The 20,025-nt window shown below is 47.6% G+C and overlaps 1 pseudogene; it reads left to right on the top strand.

Moving 5' to 3' along the window:
* LOC123408377 overlaps positions 1–2,924 on the top strand; it is a 59,944-nt pseudogene extending 57,020 nt beyond the window's left edge.
* The last annotated feature ends 17,101 nt before the right edge of the window (positions 2,925–20,025 follow it).

Genomic DNA, 20,025 nt, shown 5'->3' with positions numbered 1-20,025 from the left:
AATAGGGGGATCGATGGTTGAGAGCTTCTTCACGGATTCAAGCAAGTTGAGCGTCAGATCTTGGGAGGTGGAGCACACCACTGCAGACCCTCGAAGCAGGGCTAAATGGTGGTCGTTCTACTTCACCACGGCCTCCTGACGCCTGCTCGAGTGCCCCACTGCATGAAGGCAGGCTAGGGAGGGCGGAGACCTTGAACCCGAAGGCACCAGGCTAACGCACCGCTCCAGGACAGCGCGCTTCTGTCGAGGGTGTGCTTGGGGGCTCCGGCGAGGCCTCCGGCACATACTCCGGCTGACGCACCTCCACGGAGAGGTTCATAACGGTCGATAATGTGCCCATGGGCCCCGGATCCTAGGCGCGCACTCCAGCAGAACGCTCCCCCCCGGAAGCATCACGTTTTCACCAAAGGTGCTCTCGGGGGCTCCGTCAACATGACCAGGAAAAATAGGAAAGGAGTTATACTCCGGCAACCCCCCTTCTATGTCTCCTGCTTGCTGGGGGTCTGAGGCCCCGACAAAGGACCCAAGCTCCACGAGGAAAAGTGCGGCGGCACTACAGATAAGTGATAGATATTCCAAATGAGATTCCAGAGTAGATAGGTTGTTCCCTTTCTGGAAGATCCCAAACCTTGTTTGAGAAACCTGCGTGTAGATGGAACCTTGTCAGGATCAGTGCGCCTTAGGCCAACTCCACCGCGCGACCCCATCATGTCCGCGCGTATCCGTTTGGGGCAAAAGGGACGAAACAGATGGCCGAGCACGCGGGAGCAAACAGACATTTGTCCGTTTTGTGTCTGTTTTCCACCCATCCCTGGACTAACTTTGCGCCGATTTTGGGGTGAAACGGACAGTGCGCGGACAGGCGGGACGCGTGCGCTCGTCCGCCCCTGGCCCGCTAGTCGGTGGCACAAAGTAAAACCCACCCCCGCCCCTTTTGGCGCCATTTCCCCCACACCCTCCCACTTTTCGCCGTCTCCCTCTCTCTCCCCCATCCATGGCCGACGCCCACCCGAAGTCCGGCGGCCCGGCTGTCAACCAACCCAGAATGGCCAAGAAGAAGAAGGCCAAGGTGCCAAGGAAGCCGCGGGCGGAGTGCACACCGGAGGAGATCGCCAAGTTGGACGTGGAATTGGCGAAGAGGAGGAACCGGAGGGCGGCCGTGAAAGACAACGCCGCCGCGTGCAAGTTCGTCACCTAGCGCGATGCGATGGAGGCCGCGCGGCGCAAGATCGAGGTCGAGGAGAAGGAGGCCATCGTCAACAAAGTGCACGCCCTCCTCATGATTGGCATTTGTCGTCCGACCGGTTTCTCTGCAGCGGCCATCGGCCTGGCAAGCATAGGCTAGTCGGTTGCCTGGTCTCCGCACTGCCAGTCGCCAACGTCGCGGACCACGGCTGTGTCGCCCGGCTACCCCCCGCCAAGGCACGACGCCCACACCCGTTTCTCGGGGCGGCGGACGTGAGCGTGATCACACCTTCCACCCCATGCCCCTCAGCCTACATCGACCTTAACGTTGCACCTGGGTCCAGCAGTGGCGGTCGGGCGTCCGTTGAGATGCAAAGAAAGCAAGCACGACCGCCGTTTGGGGACACCATGCCGTCCCCCCGCGTCATGTTCGACGAAATGCCAACACCAATGGCACCAGTCGACAACACCTATGACCAGTTCATTGAGGACGTGATCTACAATGGGGGCATGTCCCTGCCTACGATCCCGACGAGACCCAAAGTCAGGATGGCCGCGCCCAGTTCGTTGCTGATGAAGAGGCCGACGACCGTGCTGATTACGACCATGGTGACTCGTGGCATGGAGACGACGACATCTATTGTGAAGGTGATGGCGATGAATATGAAGTCAATGACACTGATATTAGTGGTGAGCCATTGTTCATCGACGAGCTCACCCAAAGAGCGGAAGCAAAAAAGAAGAAGAAGAGCGTTCTCACGAGTTCATACACCCAAGATGAGGACAAGCTGATTTGCAACTCTTGGATGGAGATTAGCCAAGATCCGAGGACGGGCGCGCAACAAAAGGGCCTAGTTTTTTGGACAAGAGTCCACAAAACTTCCCATGAAAGGAAGATGTTTGAGCCCTATCAAATCACAAGCGACCGAGGCATCACCTCAATTCAAAAGAGGTGGTTGGTCATCCAACAAGAGTGCAACAAGTATTGCACCGCATTGGAGAGCATTGAAGCACGACCCATGAGTGGCCTCGGCATTGTGGACATGGTATGCTCTCCTTATCCTAGTCCTTTCCTTGATTCGGCCTTGTATATGTTTGCATGTGCAAATCTTGTTGATCATGTGGTGTAGGCATTTCAATCTTTGGAAGCATTCAAGGCCCGGCACAACAACAAGCCATTCACGCTTACGCATTGTTGGACGATCATCAACGATTTCCCTAAGTTCAAGGATCAATATCGTGAACTTCAAAGGAAGAGAGGCAAGAAGACGGCCAATTTCGCTGGAGGTGGAGATGGCGAGGCGTTGAAGAGGCCGAGGGGCAAGACCAACTCCAAGGTGGATGACATACGTGATGCCGCATCCATGGCCTTGCATAAGACTTTGCATGGCATGATGTCTCGAAAGGACATGAGAGATGAGAAGAAGAAGCAAAGCAAGGACGACCAAATGAAGCAATACCTGGAGCTTCAAAGGAAGAAGCTAGAGATGGAGGAGGAGGCCAAGAAGAGGAAGATCGACCTGGAGGAGGTGGCCCGGCAAAGGCAGCTCGACATCGAGGCCGCCAATGTCGAGGCCAGGAAGAGGCAGCTCGACATCGAGGCCACCAATGCCGCAACCAAAGCGAAGGAGGTGGCCCTTGTGATCATGAGTGTGGACTTGACGAAGATGAGCGAGAAGACGAGGAGATGGTTAGAGGCCAGGCAGAAGGAGATGTTTGACGCCGACGGCCTGAACTAGGTCGTCCGACCAGACGTGTCCTTTCTTTTTTGGAGGCTAGCATTGGTGCCGCTCGCTGGGCCGCTCGCTCTGTGCCGGCGAGAAACAGGTTCATTTTGGAGGCTGGCTGTGTTGCCGCCCGCTGGCTATGTTGTTGGCGAACAAAACTATTCATTTTGGAGGCTGTCTGTGTTGCGGGCCGCTGGCTTTGTTGCCGGCGAGGACGTGTAGGTCGCTAGGTGTGTCGCCGGCGTGAACTAGGGCCGCTGGCGTGAACTAGGCTGCTAGCATCTGAATCGTTGTTCTTTTGGAGGTAGACAAGATAGGGAAAACGGATGTGGCCGCGCGCTGCGCACGCGGCAGGCGCGTCCCAGGACAGGGCCGGAAACGACCCCATCTCCCCACCCAAACGGACAGAATCCTGGCAAAACGGACGTCCGTTTGGGCTCGCGTGGTGGAGTTGGCCTTAGTTCTGTTTCGAACTAGTTCAGCGACCTGAATGTCCACAGACCGCCTTCTCACTATTTCGAATGGTTCAACAGTCTAAGTGGCTACATAGCACCTTATTTTGCCTCAAGCCGCGCTCGACGATCTAATGGTTGCACTGAGTGCGTCAAGGAGCCTTGCCGGTAAAGACCCGTCAAGCGAACTGCTAAGGATCCATTCCACAAAGCACTAGCGGCTGGACTAGTCGCACCGGCAAGTTTCCAGAAAATGCAAAAGGCGTATCATTCAAGGAAAATGATAAGACGCACGGGAAACACCATTTCATTCATTTGTTTGAAACAAACTCAGACATATTACATGAATGATTTTTGCCACTCTAACCTATTGCACTGTCTTTTGGCGCGGGACATATTCGCCGGACAAAAGTTCAAGAAGACAAAAAGGCGGAGCTCACGGCACGGTCAGGGCGGTCTCCCCCGGGACCAACACTATGCCGACGAGAACGGGAGCAGCCCCAACAAGAACTGCCCGGCCCTTTCTGGCTTGATAACATAGGGTAGGGCACAGGAAGTGGAGAAGGTCCGGAGCCCGCGAGCGCGCCTCCTCCCGGGGCCGGGGAGCAAGCGCTCGCTCTTGTGAGGTGGCCCAAGCAGAGGGCATGGAGAAGTCAGAGCTTGCGGAGGTGCCTCCCTCGTGAACAAGAGGCACCATCGCCAGCTCCGGCAAGATACCCCCGCCGGACGTGGGGGAGGCATGAGCAGGCCTCGGCGGCAGGGCCGGCAGTCAGTCGGAGCTCGGGGAGTCGTACTCCGACCTGACCCCCCGAGATCCTGACTTGCCATGAGTGCCACTAATGCCACTGTCCTCCTCGTCGCTATCGCTCGAGGAGGGACATTCGACACCGTTTGAGGTATCTTCGCAGCAGCCGAGACGCACACCTGAGTGCCCGTAAAACTTGACGGATAGCATATTATCCTCTACTAGCTTGAAGCGGAGGATATGCCCATCCTCGAGGCCGTGGGCGCGGGTGAAGGCTTTCCAGCCCCGCCCGAGCAACATGGAGTGGCGCTTCGGGTACTCCACGTGCACTTGCATAGCGCCGTGGGAGCAACCGTACACCCGCAACCACAAGACAGGAGGCTTTGCAGCCTCTATCGCCCTAGCAAAAGGGCGAGGGAGATGCAAATTGCCCCGTAAGACACCGTGTAGTTCCACGACGAACTAGCGCCATCCCGTACGAGTGCCCACCAAGCACGGGATAAGACGGAGGTGCTAGAGTAGCACTCCGCCTGTCCTGTCCACGGCCTCTGCGGTGACTGCGGCTTCTCGCCCCTCCGCCCCCACGGACGCTCGTGCCGCCCTCCGCACCTGCACCCCCTGAAGCTGTGGCATGATCCTATTGGGATACCCTTGCCGCCTTGGCGGCCGATGGTGGCCTCCCTCCTCCCCTAGCCATGGTTAGGGGCGAGTGCCACCTGGAGTCACAAAAGATTCTACAGATGCAAAGCTAGGGGTGGTGATGTTCCAGGAGCTGATGGATGAGCAAAACCCCCTCGCAAACTCCCTAATTTATAGGGAAAGGCACGAGGGGCTAGCCCCCTCACTCCAGAAACCGCTACCCCTTTCGCCCAATCACCCATGATCACGGGCGAACAGGGAACCGCCCTGCTGCACCAATGCATGCGGGGCCGGGTCCTGCCACGACTGCGGCCATTATGGCCACGAACGCCACTTTCCCAACATTTTCTGCGCATGCTTCACATGTGGGAGTAACACGTCGGGAGGTGGGGAGGCTACTATGCGCGCACTTCTCCACCTCGCGTGTTTGATGCGTGACGTGGGGAATGGCCGCCTGCAACGGCTCCAAGACTACAGAGTTCCCTGTTAAGGAAGCCCGTGCACTACTTTGGGCCTAGTCCAGCAATGCCCCGCGCGTGTGCATGGCCCAGGCCCGGGGGCTCATGTCGGTGCACTAGAGACTGAGGTCCCTTGTACCCCCAGACTTGTGCACGGGCATCGGCAACGCCCCCGACAGCAGTGTACCGGGAAGAGCAGAAAGAAAACAATCCAAGGCAGTCTAAGGCCACGCCCTTCCCTTTTCTCCACGGGCATGGGATACGAAGGCTCCAGGCCCCGGCAAGCCCTCCTTGCCGGGAAGATTCCTAAGGCCCCGGCAAGCCCTCCTTGCCGGGAAGATTCCTAAGGCCCCGGCAGGCATGCTTCGCCGGGAAGACGACCAGCAAGACCCCCGACAAGTTTCCCTTGCCGGGAAGACCTGCATAGAGTCATGAGGCCTCTGACAAGCCCTTGTCGGGAAAGTATTGAAGCCCCCGGCAAGCCTTCCTTGTCGGGAAGGTGACCAAGTCACCCGATGGAGACTCCAAGCCAGCGAGCCCCTGTTCACACCCGCCAGGTGTCGCCACCAGTTTCTACCACAATCCGACCGCTCCAGCACATCCCTCGCGTGCCAGCGCAAGGACCAGGTATTGATTCACCTGGGTACGTGTCACAACCATATTGCGGCAGGTCAGGGGTCAAACAAGGCATTTACTGCCCCTGACACCACCAAAGAAGTAGAGCAATGAACAATGTTCACTGTACATCCCGTGAGCACACTGTTGGTGACCCCTTTGCCTATAAAAGGAGGCCCAAAGCACATTCTTAGGGGTTGGACATTTTGGGGATCAGAGACTCCCTAATCACCTACAAAGTTACTATAGCAAAACCCCCCTACAGGAAGCCCACAATACAAACTAAGCAGGAGTAGGGTTTTACGTGTCAAGCAGCCTAAACCTGGGTAAAAGGACCTTGCCAGTGTTGATCCCTAGTTCTGCTCTCGATGCCATACCTCCCTCTCACCGCTAAACGATTAAGGGACTCCTCGAGCTTCCCATAGGTGTTGGTTTTTTCCCGACATGAAACTCTCGGCCTGAAAACTAAGAAAAAGGGTGAAAAATCAATGGACTCCAAATGACCACAAATTTCATGGAATATATAAAAATTATTGGGCCAAAAATATACCAGAGGGGGGCACCTGCCGGCCACGAGCCAACAAGGTGCGGCCACCTCCCTAGCCACGCCGTGTTGCCTCATGGGGGCACAACAGGTCTCCCGACCCGCCTCTTCTCGTATGTGGTGTGTTTTGACCTAGAATAAATCATAAGTATACTTTCGGATCGAAGGTCTGCCGTCTCGAGGCGGGAACCAGGGCAGAAGCCCTTTTGCTCCCCGACACATATATTCTGCTAGGGGAATTCCTCTCTGGGAGGGGAAGATCGAAGCTATCATCATCACCAACATTTTCTCCTTCATAGGAGGACTAATATTCATCAACATATTCACCAACACCATCTCATCTCCAACCCTATTCATCTCTTGTAGTCAATCTTTGTCTCAAAACCTCAGACTGGTACCTGTGGGTTACTATTAGTGTTGATTACATCTCGTAGTTGATGCTTGTTGGATTACTTGGTGGAAGATATTATGTTCTTCCTTCATCACCATTATCATAAGTCTGATCTTGAACAGGTTGATGAGGTGTGAGTAGTAAATATTGTTCCTGAGGACATGGGAGAAGTCTTGTTATTAGTAATTGATACGTCTCCAACATATCTACTTTTCCAAACACTTTTGCCCTTGTTTTGGACTATAATTTGCATGATTTGAATGGAACTAACCTGGACTAACGCTGTTTTCAGCAGAATTGCCTTGGTGTTATTTTTGTACAGAAACCAAACTTCTCCAAAGTCCTGAAAATTTACGGGGAGCAGTTTTGGAAAATATCAAAAATATCTGTGCCAAGTTCCACCTCAGGGGGTCGGCTAGTGGGCCACAAGCCCCTGCTCCGCCACCACCCCCTGGTGGCGGTGGGCAGGCTTGTGGGGCCCATAGGCACCTGCCGCCCCCAACTCCAGCTCTATAAGTTGCCTTTCATCCCAGAAAAAATAAAAAGAGAAATTTTCGTCGCGTTTTCGATACGGAGGCACCGCCACCTCTTGTTCTTCATCTGGAGGGCAGATCTGGAGTCCGTCTTAGGCTCAGGAGAGGGGAAATCGTCGCCATCGTCATCATCAACCTTCTTCCCTCTCCAATTCCATGAAGCTCTTCGTCGTTCGTGAGTAATCTATTCGTAGGCTCGCTGGGCGGTGATGAGTAGGATGACATCTATCATGTAATTGAGTTAGTTTTCATGGGGATTGATCCCTAGTATCCACTATGTTCTGAGATTTATGTTTCTACTACTTTGCCATGCTTAATGCTTGTCATTAGGGCCCGAGTGCCATGATTTCAGATCTGAAATTATTATGTTGTCACCAATATATGTGTGTTTTAGATCCGATCTTGCAAGTTGTAGTTACCTACTATGTGTTATGATCCGACAACCCCGGAGTGACAATAACCGAAACCACTCCCGGTGATGACCATAGTTTGAGGAGTTCATGTGTTCACCAAGTGCTAATGCATTGGTCCGGTTCTTTATTAAAAGGAGAACCTTAATATCCCGTAGTTTTCTTTTGGCCCCCGCTGCCACGGGAGGGATGGACAATAGATGTCATGCAAGTTATTTTCCCTAAGCACGTATGACGACACACGGAATGCATGCCTACATCACATTGACGAACGGGAGCTAGCCACATATCTTTCCGTGTTATAGCTGTTGCATGATGAATATCATCCAAACAAATCACCGACACATTGCCTACGAGTTTGTCCTACTACTGTTGTTACTTGTCTTGCTCTGCTGCTGCTACTACTGTTGCTACTACTGTTACTTGTCTTGCTCTGCTGCTGCTACTGCTGTTGCTACTGCTGTTACTTGTCTTGCTCTGCTGCTACTGTTACTACTACGGTCGCTTGCTACTGTTGCTACTTGCTAGTGCGGTCACTACTGCTGTTCCTTGCCACTACTATTGCTTGTTACACTGCTGCTACCTGCTACACTGTTGGTTCGCTGGCCATTGATGGGAACTGACAACTTCCGTCAACGCGGCAACGGAGGCGCCATTGATACAATTGTTTGGAATAGTCTGCCATCAACAGATCGTTTCTAACACCGTTGTTATCATATTACTTTGCTGTTACTATTGTGCTTGCAGATTACTATGAAGAATCTAAAGGATCCGAAGACCAGAGTCTTGCCCTCAACTACGAGGGGAGGTAAGGAATTGCCATCTAGCTCTGCACTTGATTCACCTTCAGTTATGAGTAAGTTTGCGACATCACCTCCTACTAGAAATCTTGATATGTCGTCTGTGCTTGATGATGCTTGTGATACTACTGCTAGAGATGCTATGCTTGATACTACTTTTCCTGATGATGCTATGCTTGATACTGCTAGAGATACTCCTTTGCCTGATGTTCCACTAGGAGTGTTCCTTGATGCTCATATTGCTAGAGTTACTGCCAATGATCGTGATGCTTCTGATACTGCCGATGCTATTGAGACAGAACCTTATTTTGCTCCTATTAGATCTAGCTCTCCTAGATATGAATTGCCTGATATACCTGAGGGTTACGTTATGGAGGGAGAGATAGCTGAGGATTTTCTTGCGTGTAAGGATGCCTATGACGCTGAGAAATTACTTCTCAAGTGGAAGGAAAAATCTCGTGAAGCTAGGATGAAAAATGACCTGAAGTTTGCCACTTCGCCTATGTTTGTCACCGATAAGGATTATGAATTCTCTGTCGACCCTGAGATAATATCTCTAGTCGAATCTGATCCTTTTCGCGGTTATGAGTCTGAGATGGTCATAGGCCATCTTGCCAAACTATCCGAAATAGCCAACCTTTTCACTAATGAGGAGAAGATCCGCCACTACTATATCCTTAAGCTATTTCCTTTCTCTCTAAAGGATGATGCTAAAGTCTGGTTCACCTCTCTTGCTCCTGGATGTGTGCGTAGTCCCCAGGAGATGGTCTATTTCTTCTGTGAGAAATATTTCCCTGCCCATAAGAAGCAAGCTGCCTTGCAGGAAATATACAACTTTGCTCAACTCCAAGAAGAGAGTCTTCCACAAGCTTGGGGAGGCTCGTCCAGCTATAGAATACTTTGCCTGATCATCCTCTTAAGAAGAATGAGATACTTGATATCCTCTATAACGGACTTACCGATGCCTCTAGAGACCACCTAGATAGTTGTGCCGGTTGTGTTTTTAGGGAACGAACTGTAGAACAAGCTGAGACCCTACTGAATAACCTCTTGATCAACAATAATGCTTGGGCTATTCCCGAACCACCTCCTGAGCCAACTCCTAAGAAAAGAGGTATTCTGTTCCTCAGTCCCGAAGATATGCAAGAAGCCTAGAAATCTATGCAAGATAAAGGCATTAGATCTGAAGATGTCAAAAATCTACCACCTATCGAAGAGATCCATGGTCTCGATAACCCGATACAGGTAGTAGAAGTGAATTCTCTACGTAGGTTTGATGAGAGTGATATTCCTTTTGATAAACCTGCTAGCATATGCTTTGATGAATTTGACAACTTTGTTGCCAAACAACAGAGTTTCAATGATTATGTTAGCAGACATTTGGAACAAACTCCTCGTATGCTTAGCCATTTAAGTGCTTGCGTAGACAGAAATGTCAATGCTCTGAAGCTTCTGAGTAAACATGCCTCTATGATTACTACTCACGTAGAACAAGTACTTAAAGCTCAGAACGACCTGCTCAATGAATTAAATGCCAACTCTGTCAGAGTCATTACTAGAGGAGGCAAAATGACTCAGGAACCTTTGTATCCTGAAGGTCATCCTAAGAGAATTGATCATGATTCTCAAGGAATCAATGCTGATACACCCAGTCATCCTAAGGAGAAGAAGAAGGATGATAGAAACCTACATGCGAGTTCACCAAATACTATCACACCTGAAGAACCTAATGATATTTCTGCGTCTGATGCGGAAACACAATCAGGTGATGAACATGAACCTGGTGACAATATGGACAGTGATGTTCATAATAATGCTCAACCTAGCAATGATGAGGGTGTGGAGATTGAACCTACGGTTAATCCTGATAATCCACAACCTAAGAGATACGACAAGAATGACTTCACTGCTAGGAAGCATGGTAAAGAAAGGGGGCCATGGGTTCAGAGACCTATGCCCTTTCCTCCTAAGCCATCCAAGAAAAAGGATGATGAGGATTTTGAGCGCTTCGTTGAGATGATAAGACCCATCTTTCTGCAGATGTGGTTAACTGATATGCTCAATATGTCTCCGTATGCCAAGTACAAGAAAGATATCGTGACTAATAAACGGAAGATACCAGATCTTGAGATCTCCACCATGCTTGCCAACTACACTTTCAAAGGTGGAACTCCTAAGAAACTTGGTGATCCCGGAGTGCCCACTATACCTTGCTCCATTAAAGGAAACTACGTAAGAACTGCCTTATGTGACCTTGGAGCCGGTGTTAGTGTTATGCCACTCTTTCTTTATCATAGACTTGAGTTGGATAAGTTGACACCCACTGAAATTTCTCTACAAATGGCCGACAAATCAACTGCTTTCCCTATCGGCATTTGCGAGGATGTGCCTGTTGTGGTTGCTAATACCACTATCTTAACAGACTTTGTTATCTTGGATATTCCCGAGGACAATGCCATGGCTATCATCCTCGGAAGACCCTTTTTAAACATTGCAGGGGCTGTTATAGATTGCAAGAAAGGCAATGTCACTTTCCATGTCAACGCTAATGAGCACACCGTGCACTTTCTGAAGAAACGATATCCAGTACATTGCATTAATGCTATCGAAAAGACTTCATCGATTCTCATTGGGAGCTTTGAATGCCCTATTACTCGTGTCAAGAGGAAGTATGATTTGCTTGTTGGGGAGATACATATCCCCATTGAGGTGACTTAGTGGCTATTCGTAAATTCTCCGTTCTCTCTTGCGATTCAAGAAAGTTTTGTCATAAGGACTTGATCAATCCCATTGACGGATTTCTTTCAATGACCATGAGACGGATGAATTAAAGAGTCACGTACCTCTGTTTTGAGTCTTCTTTTTATGTTGCTTAGAAAAAAATGATAGAATTAGTTTAGTTTTTCCTGTTTTCTGTTTTAGCGTCCCGGAGAAAAATACCTCGAAAATAAAAGTTCTCCGATGGTCCTGAAAATTTAGTATGATTTTTTCTGGATTTTTTGAAAATTTATGGGCCTCAGAGCTAGCCAGGGGGCCTGACCAGTGGGCCACAAGCCCCCCCACCGCCAACTACCCCCCTGGTGGTGGGGTGCAAGCTTGTGGGGCCCACAGGCATCCCCTCCACTCATTCCAGCTCTCAGCCTCTTCTTCGACCTCCAGAAAAAATTGTTTCGCAGCTCAAACCCGTGTTCTTGCTCATTTGGCTATGATTTTCGATCTCCTTGCTCAAAGCACCATTCTCCGAACTGATTTGGGGAAATTACTCCTTGGTAAGTGACTCCTCCATTGGTCCAATTAGTTTTTGCTCCAGTGCTTTATCCTTCACGAATTCTCGCTACCTTGGTGACCCTGTTCTTGAGCTATAAATGTTGATTTTAGCTGGTTCCAAGTAGTTTTAGCGCGTGATACGGTCTCTAGGCACTAGTAGGAGTAGTTGCTACAAGGTATGGTTGGTCCTCATTCACTTTTCTCTTGAACTTCAAAAATTTCAGCAAAAGGAAATTATGTTCAGGAGGAAGTTTCATGGTGGTTCCTCAAGTAATAAGGGTCCCCGTCTTTCTTTTCGAGAGCCCGAACCTTTTCAACTAAGGGTCACATCGGTGCAGCCATGTGAATGGCCTTCCGATGAGTTTATGATCGAAGCAGGCTTCAAGGATGAGTTTGATGCACTTGTCCGCAATGCCGGGTTAGAATAATTCCTCTCAGATAAATGTGAACAGTATGCTATGCTCACTGCCTCTTTCGTGCGTAGATTTAATGATTTAGTTGGCCGTGAATCACCCATACTGTTTGATCTGTACGATAAATCCTATACCGTGAGTCTGGAGGATTTCAATAGGATTTGCAAGATACCCGATGGAGGTAGTGTTAATGATCCTCCTAAGTCTTCGGTAAGAGACTTTGTCTCCGATATAACTGTTGGAGAAACCAGAGATATCACGCAAGCCACCATAGGAAGCATCCATTTCCCTGCCTTGCACTACCTTGCCCTCTTCATAGGTAGGTGTGTTAACGGCAAGGGTGCACATTGTGACCTATGCGCTTCCGACCTTAGTATCCTTAAGAGTGCAGCAACAGGTGACAGGAGCTTCAATATGGGAGCTATTATAGCAAGGAGGCTGAATAAAAATGCCAGTGAGGGGGATTTCTTTGGTGGAGTTTATGCTAAACGCTTAACAAACTTTCTTGGGGTATCCATCCGTCCAGAAGACCCTCCTCTCTGTACAACCTACCTTGATCGTGTCGCTCTAACACGCTACCAGTTCCTTGAGAGAGATCATGGATCCCTCCTATACTGCTTGATATTTAACCAACAGCGTGTTTTCCATATTACCCTTCCTGCTCCTACTTTCTTTGATTTTCAGGTTAAGCGAAGATACTACATAACCATAGGAGAGGCAGAGGAGTATGAGAGGGAGGCGACTACTTCTCGACTTCGTGAGGCAGCTATTCAGGCAGTGGCTGCAGCACTCCCATATAACACCCATTATGACTTTGGGTTTCGCCAGGATCATCCATGGGAGTAGATTAAGCTAGGCCAAAAGCCTAAGCTTGGGGGAGTACGTGTTCTCACCGACTTTACATTCATGCTTATGCTTTCACTTTGTTAGCCGGTGTTATCCATGCTAGTTTCTTTTCATTTTCTTGTTTTCTTGTTTTGTGTCCTTTTGAGAAAACCCAAAAAGATTTTTCTTTCTTCTTTTGCTTGTTGGGAGCTTTCCCGTGTAAATACTTTTCTTTTTCTTTGTGTCAAGGTAGAAGATATTGGTTATAATGCTTAGTGGTTCTTACATGCTTACCTGTTTATCTTTCAAAGATCCATATTATTTTGTCTTCTCCTTTGTGTTTGCCTGCAGATTCAGCTTAGTCCAATGCGCTTATTATCGTTTTCATCGTTCGATCGTGCAAATGAAAGGCAACAATGATGGTATAGGATGAAGTGACTGAGACTGAAAAGATGGTATGAACTGCATCTATTTTGTTTTTGTAAATATGACTAGCTTGTCAACCAGATTTAGCTTTGTTGTCAGAGATCCATGTTTGCAATGACAACTTAGAGATCATAGTTTCTCATGCCATGCTTATTTAGCTGAGAGCTTATAATGGTTTGTCTTGATTGCCAACATAGATTTTGAGATGACTGTGATGTAGTATGATAGGATGGTATTCTCCTTTGAATGTTTCAAGTGGCTTGACTTGGCGCATGTTCATGCATGTAGTTGAAACAAAATCAACATAGCCTCTATGATGTTCATGTTCATGGTGATTTATATCATGTTCATGCTTGCATTCAATGTTAGTTAAACTCATTGCATCTTGATGACTGTTGTCGCTCTCTAGTTGGTCGCTTCCCAGTCTTTTGCTAGCCTTCACTTGTACTAAGCGGGAATACTGCTTGTGCATCCACTTCCATAAACCCAAAAGTTTTTCCATGAGAGTCCACCATACCTACCTATTTGCGGTATCTACCTGCCGTTCCAAGTAAATTTGCATGTGCCATTCTCTAAACCTTCAAGAAATAATCTGTTTTGCATGCCCGAACCGCTCATGTGGTGAGAGAGGGCTATTGGTATCTTCCATGCTAGGAGTGTTATCCTCAACATGTGTTTATTCACAGTCATTCACGAGAAAGGGGCTGGTATTTGGGATGCCCAGTTCCATGCTTAAATCGAAAACATAATTGTAAAACAAGACTCCCCCCGGATTGATGTTAGTATGGACGGTACCTGAGGATTCGTCTAGCCGTGGATTGTGATTGATTGGTGGTGGGGGACTTAAAACTTTACTTTTCTGTTTGGGAACCGCCTATAGCATGAGTAGCATGGAAGATATTGAGAACTCTTGGTCATTGCGTTGACAATGAAAGCATGCCACCCAAAATTATTATCTGTGTTTTCAAAGCTTGAGCTCTGGCACCTTTGCAAACCAATGCTCTCCTCTGCAATGGGCCTGTCTATTTATTTTCCTGTTGAGTCATCCTCCTCTTATATAAGCACCAATTAGAGAGCACATCTATCATTTTTATGCTTTGCTTTTGATTGATATTGAGTATGACTATGACTGGATCTTCGTTGCTATGAATTACAATGTTTAGTCAGCCCTTGATCTTTGAAAGTGCTCTGCATTTATGTTTTGCGGTCTCAGAAAGAGCTAGCGAGATACCACCTATTCATATTGCTTCATGCTTGCTTTGATTGAAGTGTTGTTATTTGAAACTCATTATTATTTGCTCGTTAGCTAATTGTGCCATTGATATTAGTTTACCGTGAGACCTTTGTGTCATTTGCTTATGTGGTTAACTTGTGATCTTGCTGAAATACTGGTTATAAGTTATACATAGTTGCAACAACAAGATCAAACATAGTTTGTCAAAGTTTTTCTTTCTCTCTCAGTTTGTCAACTGAGTTGCTTGAGGACAAGCAAGGTTTTAAGCTTGGGGGAGTTGATACGTCTCCAACGTATCTACTTTTCCAAACTCTTTTGCCCTTGTTTTCGACTATAATTTGCATGATTTAAATGGAACTAACCTGGACTAACACTGTTTTCAGCAGAATTGCCTTGGTGTTATTTTTGTGCAGAAATCAAAGTTCTCCAAACGTCCTGAAAATTTACGGGGAGCAGTTTTGGAAAATATCAAAAATATCTGCGCCAAGTTCCACCTCACGGGGTGGGCCAGTGGGCCACAAGCCTCTGCTCCACCACCACCCCCCTGGTGGCGGTGGGCAGGCTTGTGGGGCCCATAGGCACCTGCCGCCCCCAACTTGAGCTCTATAAGTTGCCTTTCGTCCCATAAAAAATAAAAAGAGAAGTTTTCGTCGCGTTTTCGATAGGGAGGCGCCGCCACCTCCTTTTCTTCATCTGGAGGGCAGATCTGGAGTCCGTCTTGGGCTCCAGAGAGGGGAAATCGTCGCCATCGTCATCATCAACCTTCTTCCCTCTCCAATTCCATGAAGCTCTTCGTCGTTCGTGAGTAATCTATTCGTAGGGTCGCTGGGCGGTGATGAGTAGGATGACATCTATCATGTAATCGAGTTAGTTTTGATGGGGATTGATCCCTAGTATCCACTATGTTCTGAGATTGATGTTGCTACTACTTTTCCATGCTTAATGCTTGTCACTAGGGCCCGAGTGCCATGATTTCAGATCTGAAATTATTATGTTGTCACCAATATATGTGTGTTTTAGATCCGATGTTGCAATTTGTAGTTACCTACTATGTGTTATGATCCGGCAACCCCGGAGTGACAATAACCGGAACCACTCCCGGTGATGACCATAGTTTGAGGAGTTCATGTGTTCACCAAGAGCTAATGCGTTGGTCCGGTTCTTTATTAAAAAGAGAACCTTAATATCCCGTAGTTTTCTTTTGGACCCCGCTGCCACGGGAGGGATGGACAATAGATGTCATGCAAGTTCTTTTCCCTAAGCACGTATGACGACACATGGAATGCATGCCTACATCACATTGACGAACGGGAGCTAGCCACATATCTCTCCGTGTTATAGCTCTTGCATGATGAATATAATCCAAAGAAATGACCGACCCATTGCCTATGAGTTTGTCCTACTACTGCTGTTACTTGTCTTGCTCTGCTGCTGCTACTACTGTTGTTACTGTTGTTACTTGTCTTGCTCTGCTGCTGCTACTACTGTTGCTACTGCTGTTACTTGTCTTGCTCTGCTGCTACTGTTGCTACTACTGTCGCTTGCTACTGTTGCTACTTGCTACTGCTGTCACTACTGCTGTTCCTTGCCACTACTATTGCTCGTTACATTGCTGCTACCTGCTACACTGTTGGTTCGCTGGCCGTTGACGGGAACTGACAACTTCCGTCAACGCGGCAACGGAGGCGCCATTGATACAATTGTTAGGAATAGTCTGTCGTCAACAGATCGTTTCTGACACCGTTGTTATCATATAACTTTGATGTTACTACTGTGCTTGCAGATACTAATCTTTCAAGTGTGGTTCAATCCGACAAATTCAGTTGCTAATACTCGAGAGTATTCTCTCACCTCCTTTAGGTGATCAAAAAATTTGGGTTGAATACTCTACCCTCGAAAACTGCCGCGAACCCACGCGCTGGTGGGCCATCAACGACATTCTTCTAGTCTCATTACTGGGGAGTGCTTTCAGCATTCTTCTGGTGTCGTTGCAGGAGAAGGTTTGTTGTCATAAGCATTCGTCTAGCTAACGCGAGAGATTGCGCGATCAGTAATCATGTGAAGTTGGTATTTGTTCGATATTTTGGTGATGTGTATGTTGTTGCTTCTCTTAGTGGTGTCGTGTGAATGTCGACTGCACTACACTTCACTATGTTATGGGACTAAAGGAAGGCATTGTGGAGTAACAAATATATGATTGGTTGCGAGAGTGACGGAAGCTTAAACACTAGTTTATGTGTTGCTTCATAAGGGGTTGACTTGGATCCACATGTTTCATGATATGGTTAGATTTATCTTAATTCTTCTTTTGTAGTTGCAGATGCTTGAGAGAGGCGGTAATTATAAGTGGGTTTCTTGTCAAAGTAAGAATTGCACCTTAGAACAGATCCACCTAGATATCTAATTATCAAAGTAACATACGTGAAACAACTTAACATGATGAACATGACTAGATAGTAATTCTCGTGTGTCCCCGAGAACATTTGCTTTATATAAGAGTACTTCCATGCATGTCCTTTCCAATAAAAAGGATTGGGCTACCTTGCTACACACTTGCTACTATTTTTTCTTGTCACTTGTAGAGAATTATCTTGCTACAAAACTATCTATCGCTGTTACTTACAACAGTTGCAAATAATACCTTGCTGAAAACTACTTGTCACTTTCTTATGCTCCTCATTGGGTTCGACACTCTTACTTATCAAAAGGACTACGATTGATCCCCTGTACTTGTGGGTCATCAATGGGCTGTGGTACCCTGGTATCCAGTGGACCAACAATGCATGAAAAAAACATGATCTACTTTGACAAACAAGTATTATCACGGAAGTGGGGTTTTATTTGTATTGGGAGTTGCGCGGTAGCCTGTCTAGCCATGATTAAGCTGATCCTGAGACACATAATGGGATGTGACTTATTGTGTTACCAATATCGCAGTGTGCTTGGTTTTACCTAAGTAATTCTCTATGCGTCAGAGATAAACGAATTCTGGATTTGATGTGTGACCACTTCATATCCGTAGCATGGTGCTGTGATGCGTGACATAAGACACCGAATTGGGGCCTCATAACCCGGCTTGTAATGTTCCATGGCTCAAGCTCATATGTGACCGTAGAGGTCTCGCTCGAATCCTAGGTGATCATGAACCATCTCACTTTCGTTTCATGCCCTTGTTAGTATTATCTCTTGATAGAGCTCGCCAGTTGATATGTCTCCAACGTATCTATAATTTTTGATCGTTCCATGCTATTATATTATTAGCTTTGGATGTTTTATATGCATGAATATGCTATTTTATATTATTTTTGGGACTAACCTATTGACCAAGAGCCCAGTGCCAGTTTCTGTTTTTTCCTTGTTTTCGACCTTTTTCAGATAGGAATATCAAATGGAGTCCAAACGGAATAAAACATTCGCCGTGATTTTTTATAGAAAATATCAAAAATACCAGAAGAAAAATATACCAGAGCGGAGTCCCAAGGAAGCCACAAGCTAGGGAGGTGCGCCCACCCCCCTAGGCGTGCTTGGGGGGCTCGTGACTCCCTCGTGGGCCCCCCTGACTTGTTCTCGATGCCATCTGGTTTTATAAATACAGAAACCTCGAGAAATAAACCTAGATCGGGAGTTCCGCTGCCGCAAGCCTCTATAGCCACCAAAAACCAACCAGCACCCCGTTTTGGTGCCTTCCCGGAGGGGGAACCATCTCCGGTGGCCATCTTCATCATCCCGGCAATCTCCATGACGAGGAGGGAGTAGTCCACTACTACTTCTCAAACAACAATGCCAGAAATTGGCACGTTGACGGAGACTTGGCTTGCGTTGGTTTTTCCCTTGAAGAGGAAAGGGTGATGCAGCATAGGAGCAGTAAGTATTTCCCTCAGTTTGAGAACCAAGGTATCAATCCAGTAGGAGAATCAAGTCAAGTCCAGAGTACGTGCGCAAACACAAAAGAGCTTGCACCCAACGCTATAAAGCGGTTGTCAATCCCTTCAAGATTGATTGCAAAGTGAGATCTGAAGGCGGAAAGTGCAACGAAGTAAAAGAGTAAGGCTGAAAATATGATGTGAAGTAGACCCGAGGGCCATAGTGTTCACTAGAGGCTTCTCTCAAAATAGCAAATATTACGGTGGGTGAACAAATTACTGTCGATCAATTGATAGAACCGCGCAAAGTCATGACAATATCTAAGGCAATGATCATACATATAGGCATCACGTCTGAGACAAGTAGACCGATACTTTCTGCATCTACAACTATTACTCCACACATCAACCGCTATCTAGCATGCATCTAGTGTATTGAGTTCATGACGAACAGAGTAACGCTTTAAGCAAGATGACATGATGTAGAGGGATAAACTCAAACCAATGATGAAAACCCCATCTTTTTACCCTTGATGGCCACAACATGATGCGTGCCTCGCTACCCCTTCTGTCACTGGGTGAGGTCACCACACGGTATGAACCTAAAACCAAACACTTCTCCCATTGCAAGAATCATAGATCAAGTTGGCCAAACAAAACCCACAACTCGAAGAGAATTACAAGGATATGAAATCATGCATAAGAGAGATGAGAAGAATCTCAAATAAGATTCATAGATAATCTGATCATAAATCCACAATTCATCGGATCTCAACAAACACACCGCAAAAGAAGATTACATCGGATAAATCTCCATGAAGATCATGGAGAACTTTGTATTGAAGATCCAAGAGAGAGAAGAAGCCATCTAGCTACTAGCTATGGACCCGTAGGTCTATGGTGAACTACTCACGCATCATCGGAGAGGTCATGGTGTTGATGAAGAAGATCTGTATCCGAATCCCCCCGTCGGCAGGGCACCAGAACGTGCCCCAGATGGGACCTTGCGGAGACAGAAGCTTGCGGCGGCGGAAAAGTATTTTCGTGGCTCCCCTTATTTATTTAGGGAATTTAGGGAATTTATAGGCGAAGGAGCTAGGGAAGGGGAGGCCTAGGGAGCCCACAAGCCTGGGAGGCGCGGCCCCCCTGGCCGCGCCATGGGGGCTTGTGACCTCCCCCGGGACTCCCTGCCTTGGTTCCCAAGCTTTCTGCGTATCTTCTGTTCTAGAAAAAATCTTTTCAGAAGTTTTATTCCGTTTGGACTCCGTTTAAAATCCTCCTCTGAAAAGGGTCAAAAACAAGGAAAAAAACTGGAACTGGCACTTGGCACTGAGTTAATAAGTTAGTCCAAAAAAAGATATAAAAGGCATACAAAACATCCAAAGTTTGACAAGATAATAGAATGAAACCATCAAAAATTATAGATACGTTGGAGATGTATCATCCATCCTCGGGGTTGAGGGTATGTACCAGTGGCTATGTGTTTGATCTCTCTCTC

Source organism: Hordeum vulgare, chromosome 7H (genome assembly GCF_904849725.1).
Source record: "Hordeum vulgare subsp. vulgare chromosome 7H, MorexV3_pseudomolecules_assembly, whole genome shotgun sequence".
In the NCBI taxonomy this organism is placed as follows: domain Eukaryota; kingdom Viridiplantae; phylum Streptophyta; class Magnoliopsida; order Poales; family Poaceae; genus Hordeum; species Hordeum vulgare.
The sequence above is the reverse complement of the archived record's forward strand: the minus strand, read 5'-3'. Positions and strand labels throughout refer to the sequence as shown.